Genomic DNA, 5,605 nt, shown 5'->3' on the forward strand with positions numbered 1-5,605 from the left:
TTTAAACACTATGATTTTACTTTTATGACAGAATAAACACTGTACCTAAACAAGTTTAACTTTTAAAAGTGGACATAGTATTTATTATAATAACCAAAACCACTATAGTAATTTATGTGCAAAACAAATAGTAAAGAGCTTTATAGGAGAATATGGATAAAGAAGTAAGCATTTTGATGAACTAAAATTTTATACCCATGCATATAAGTAGAATTTGAATTAAGTGATTCTCAATTTTCTAAAAATGTGTTAAAAAGGTTGTGGAAATGTTAGAGGTTATAAGAATTAAAGTGCATTTTCAAATTAGAAATATTTTGAGTATTTATTATTTTTATTGTATACTGATATAGTAATGCAAACATTAATAAATAATATACATAGAAATATATATTTTAAAATGAAATTATAAACTTAAAAATTTTTTAAAATATTTGTATTTTAAAAGCCTCTTTATGTAAAAATCACATTCAGTAGCATTTAAAAAAAACTATGTCCATTATTATGTAAATCAAGATATTGATCAAATGTCCTTTCTTCAACATCAGCGATTCATTAAAACAAAAATAATTCTCATGACTATACTATCTTGCAGAAATTATAAATGTTTTTACTAAGGTTTTTGCTTTGAACAGTCATCTATTATTGAAGTCATGCAGACATTGGCATAGAACTGGTCGACTACAGTAAAGACCAAATTTGTTTGCACCTGTTGAAATAAATTTCTAGACCTAAAATGGAACCCTTCTTCTGGGTCTGCCACGTCAGCAAACCAAAATTTCATGTTCCTATAAATGCTTTAAATACCCAAGCAGCCCATCCCCAAACACCAAGCCAACTGAGGGCTCCCTAGGCGTGTCCTCTTTCCTTGATCTTTCAACATTCAAATATCTTGATATTTATGAGGTGAAATATGTGCACCAGAGTGTTCCTGGTCCTTTTCAGCCTTGCTGCCTCACTTGTGAGCATTGTACTCCCTCTGCTTCCGTCGCGTTCTGAGCCCTTACAGTTTGTTCGAATACTTCTTGGTGGAAAACGCAGGTTTTTCACAGTGAGACTTGGTGAGCCACAATAGATGGATTTGCGGGTACCGCATCTACGTGGTAAGCGCCTTCAGGAGGAGCCGCCGTGTGTCAGGAACTGTGCACAGGCAGCCAGACACGTTACTGCAGCCTGGATGGGGAAGATTGTTGCAGCCCGGGAAACAGTGAGTATGCTCCAGTCAGTCTAAAGCAAGATGGCAGCAGGAGGCTCACAAAAACACTGAGGTAATCCACACCGTAAGCCGCCAGGGTAATTGGGAAAATAAATTAATACAAGAAACATAGACTGTTTTGACTAGTAGCACATTACAATGAAAGGAGGAATAAGTCAGAGCACTCAAAAAAGCTTTTTGAGACTACCAAGTAAACAGCGATTCCAGCTGTGCAGGCCATGTGCTGGCTTCTGGTCCTGGGCCCAGAGATGACATCAGCAACTCAGGGCCGAGGTCTGTGGACAGAGAGAAGGGGGTAATGAATAAACTGGCCATCATCTCAGGATGTCGCTCTCTAGCTGCTAATATCTTAGCAATTGCCAGCATCGCCACCCTGACTAGATCAACATTGGGGAGTCTGTGGGAACACTCACTGCGGACCTTAAGTGACAGTGTCAGACTACCCAGGGACTGGAGGAACGTGCATCCCACCTCACCTTCCCCAGAATGGGTCACCACAGTGGGAATTTATCATCGTGGGAATCATTTCATTCACTGTCACATGTGGTTTTCTGTTGGCTTCTCACTGGTGAAGAGAAGCTACAAAATGTGCTTGATGGATAGCATTCACTGGAATGATTTTTTTTAATGGACTCCCTAATATTTCCAATAGGATTTTACATCAGTGAAGTTGGAGGTCAACCTTACAAATTACTCAACAATACAGGAGTTAGATCATCTTATGTACTTTTTGTCTTATCAATTTTCTTTATAATAGTAGGACTTCTATTTGCTGGAAAAGTTTGTTTACCAAGCTGATGAATGTCTAAATTGCTTAACTTCTTAATAATTATTATTTTTATTTACTTATTCTTTAATTTTGGAGGGTGGGGAAGACAAAGGCATCTGAGTAGTCCTCACTTAGGAAGATGTTTAGATAATATTAATGTCGAAAAGAAAAAGAAATGCTTTGATTTGTTTTCATTATGCACTTAGGATTTAAAAAAACAACAACAACAAAAACAAAACAAAATAAACAACCGAGAGCTTTTCCATAAGCAAATACAGACAATATTGACTAAATCTCCTAAGCGCATATTCAGGCAGACAGGTCTGCACTGTGATAGCAATATAGTTAAAGAGAATGCTTTCTACTTAAAAGCATGTGACCCTTTGTGACTGTGTTGTTCCATTTTTAACGTCTAAAGATTCAATTAAGGAAAAAATTCTAAGTACCGTATTTATGAATCATGGTGGTCTGTAAGAAGGCAAGAGAAGTTCCTGTGGGGCTGGCCTCACCTTCTAAGAAATAAGTAATCACAGCTCCCTAGTAGTAGTTATGAGCCTATGCCACTAGAAGGGATTGCCTTTGCATTATTGCACCAAGAAGCCAATAGATCAAAACTTGTTTGCTAAAATGTATGTAAAAAATCTGGTATTTCTCAATCTCTGTGTACAAAAAAGAAAAAACATCCAACACTAAAAAAATATGTTTCCAGGGATGGATGGGTAGGAGAAATGTTTCTTAAATTTATACAAATATAGAATATAATTTAAAAGATAAATAGCCACTATAAAGAGCATCACCACTATAAAGAAATCTTTTGTTCTGGCCCACTGCCTCAGGTGGTTAGATCATCCTCCTGACATGCTAAGGTTGAAGGTTTAAGCCCAAGTCAGGACACATGCAAGAATCAACCAATGAAGCATAAATTAGTGGAACAATAAATTGATTTTCTCTTTCTCACTCTTTCCTCCTCCCTTCCTCCCTTCTTCTCTCTCTAAAAACTAATATTTTAGAAAAAAATCTTTTAATGAAAGAAATAATATGCCTATTGTCAGTAAGCAACTAAGGAAGTCAAAGCTACAAAATTGATAGATACCAGTGAAGCACTTAAAATCTGTGTGAGGAACTGCCACCAAAAACTAATAAAATTACCATGCTAGGAAAAGTTGTTCACAAAAAAGATTAGAATGATATTAGGTCACCTGCCAAACCTCAGGAAAATTTCAATGCAATACAGTGTAAAACAGTACAAAATCGCTAACCCAGAGGCACACCTTGTAGGTATTAATTTGACTCAGAAAGACCTAGGGCTTAGCTAATGAAATTGGATCTTTAATATCAAGGAACTGAGCCTGTCAACTTCCAGCATACCTTATTTTAAGTCTAAAAACTGTGGCCCTGGAAGCTGTAGATAACTAAAATGGCAGATTTTACTGAGACAACTTAAATTACAATGAACATTATGGAGAATGTTCCAGTTAGCCAGGACTGTTCCTCTAAGATGTGCACTTGAAAGCAGGGCTTCCAAATCAAACAAACAGAAAGGCAGACCTATTGTAATTGGCATTCAAATGGCTCCAAAGGAGCATGCTGGATTACAACACCTGCACCTTTCTAGGGTCCATCATTAAAGCACTGACCCAGATATCAGCATCTCATATGAAATCAACTGAGGCACTGGAAAAAATTAATTGTTAAAAACAAATAAATAGATGTAAGGAAGATAAAAGTTTATAAATTAATTTTTCAACAATAGTTTTGCTTTATGATATGTCTACTTGAAAACATTTTCCAAAGTCATTTTGCTAACTTCACACCTTAAAGTTATACTAGGATCTGTTAAATGATACTTATTTATTGACTATCAAGATTATTTACAAATAAGATAAAATACTGAAATATTATTATTGAACATAAGTTTATCCACTTTTGATTTTCTTTTACAGAGAAACTAAAAATATTTGAGTCCATTAGTAAACATGTTTTGTACTACATTTATTATGAGGAGGAAGAATGTACTACTAGAAATTATAAAATGTATGTATAAATTGTCCTATCCACAGAATGTTAGTGTAACAGATAGTTCACAATTACTTATTATGTATTTTTCTCTAGGAATAAGGAATTACAAGGGTTAAGTTTTCTAATCAATAAATATAACTAAAACTACTTAGAAATAGTATGAGCTATAGCCCGGCTGGGTAACTCAGTTGGTTAGAACGTGTCTACATATGCTAAGGTTGTGGGTTAGCTAGCTTCCCCAGTCTGGGCCTGTAAGATAATCAACCACTGAATGCATAAATATGTGAAACAACAAATTGACATTTTTCTCGTTCTTTCTCTCATTTGCTCTCTTTCTGCTTTCCTCTCTTTCTAACGTCAATAAGTAAATTTTAAAAAAAGAAGAGAATAAAAGTGAAAGGAAATAATTGGGTATAAAAGTCAAATGACTGGTTGTTCTAACATGAGAAAAAAAATGAAAAAACCAGAGAAAGATATAAAAAAATTGTAGAAGGTTTATGGAAAAGGAATCCTGGGAAAGGAATTTTATGTGTGGTCAAGCTATGGTCAAACTCTCTCTGGAATAGTGCTTCACTGGTCGTGAGGCTCCGTAATCCCCTGTGGACTGTTCTCCTTAAACACAGTGATGTCACACTCATTACTCAATTGTTTCAAGTTTGTCCTTTGACATACCATATCTGTGTTGTTTCAATAATTTAAGCTTTAGGAAAATGTTTTCAAATGTTTAGAGCCAATCTTAATATATTATATATATATATTTTTCCAGACATAAAAATTGATTTGTTTTAAGAAACAACCATAGAAACCATTTCAATAATGTTTTAAAGCAGTTTGCATTGTTCATAATAATAGTAATCCTTGACAAGGGCAATAAATATCTGTACTTATACACACCTATTTATATACTAATATACACCTGTAAGATGTATATGTGCACATTAGTTATATTCTAAGCAACTTTATTGAAATTTTTAATATGGAGATGATACCTACCATCTAGAAGGATAAGATTTATTTAATAAATTTTATGGTATAAAACTACTATGCTAGAAGTATGAATAAAGTAGTACAGAAAAAAGAGGTAGCCATTAATTCTGTATTGAGGAATGTCATTGTTTCTCAAATTTTAGGTATTGACAGGAAATCCGGATTTGACCAAAGTTAGAGGTGGTGATAAGCATAAAGCACATTTCAGGGAGAGGGGCTCTGCATGGCTAAAGGTTTAGTGACAAAGAAAAGTTAATGTTTTGGAAATGGTTTATAATTTGCCTAATTGAAAATCAGAGGGTGGGGCAGGCCAAGAAGATTTACCCAGGAAGGTAGATTGGAGCAAGTTATGAAGACTTTTAAATACCCAGCTAAGCACTTCAAATGTTGTTCTCCACATCAAAGAGAGAGCTCTCAAATATAGTGATTCCATGATTGTGTCTGACAAAGGAAATTCTGACTGAGATACAAAGGACATTTTTAAAGGCAAGTAAAGGAAGTTACCAGTGAGGACATATAGAAAATTTTCTTGCATTATTTCATGCAAAAAAGATTAAAAAGGGCTTTTAAAATTAAAGCTATGCAATTATCATAAGAATAAATGGGATGCTGTGAAA

At 34.6% G+C, this 5,605-nt stretch overlaps 1 pseudogene; it reads left to right on the top strand.

Annotated features, from left to right (window-relative positions):
* Positions 1-1,511: 1,511 nt before the first annotated feature.
* On the top strand, positions 1,512-2,011 carry LOC136309327 (uncharacterized protein C16orf52 homolog B-like; annotated as a pseudogene).
* The last annotated feature ends 3,594 nt before the right edge of the window (positions 2,012-5,605 follow it).

Source organism: Saccopteryx bilineata, chromosome 6 (assembly GCF_036850765.1).
Source record: "Saccopteryx bilineata isolate mSacBil1 chromosome 6, mSacBil1_pri_phased_curated, whole genome shotgun sequence".
NCBI lineage: Eukaryota > Metazoa > Chordata > Mammalia > Chiroptera > Emballonuridae > Saccopteryx > Saccopteryx bilineata.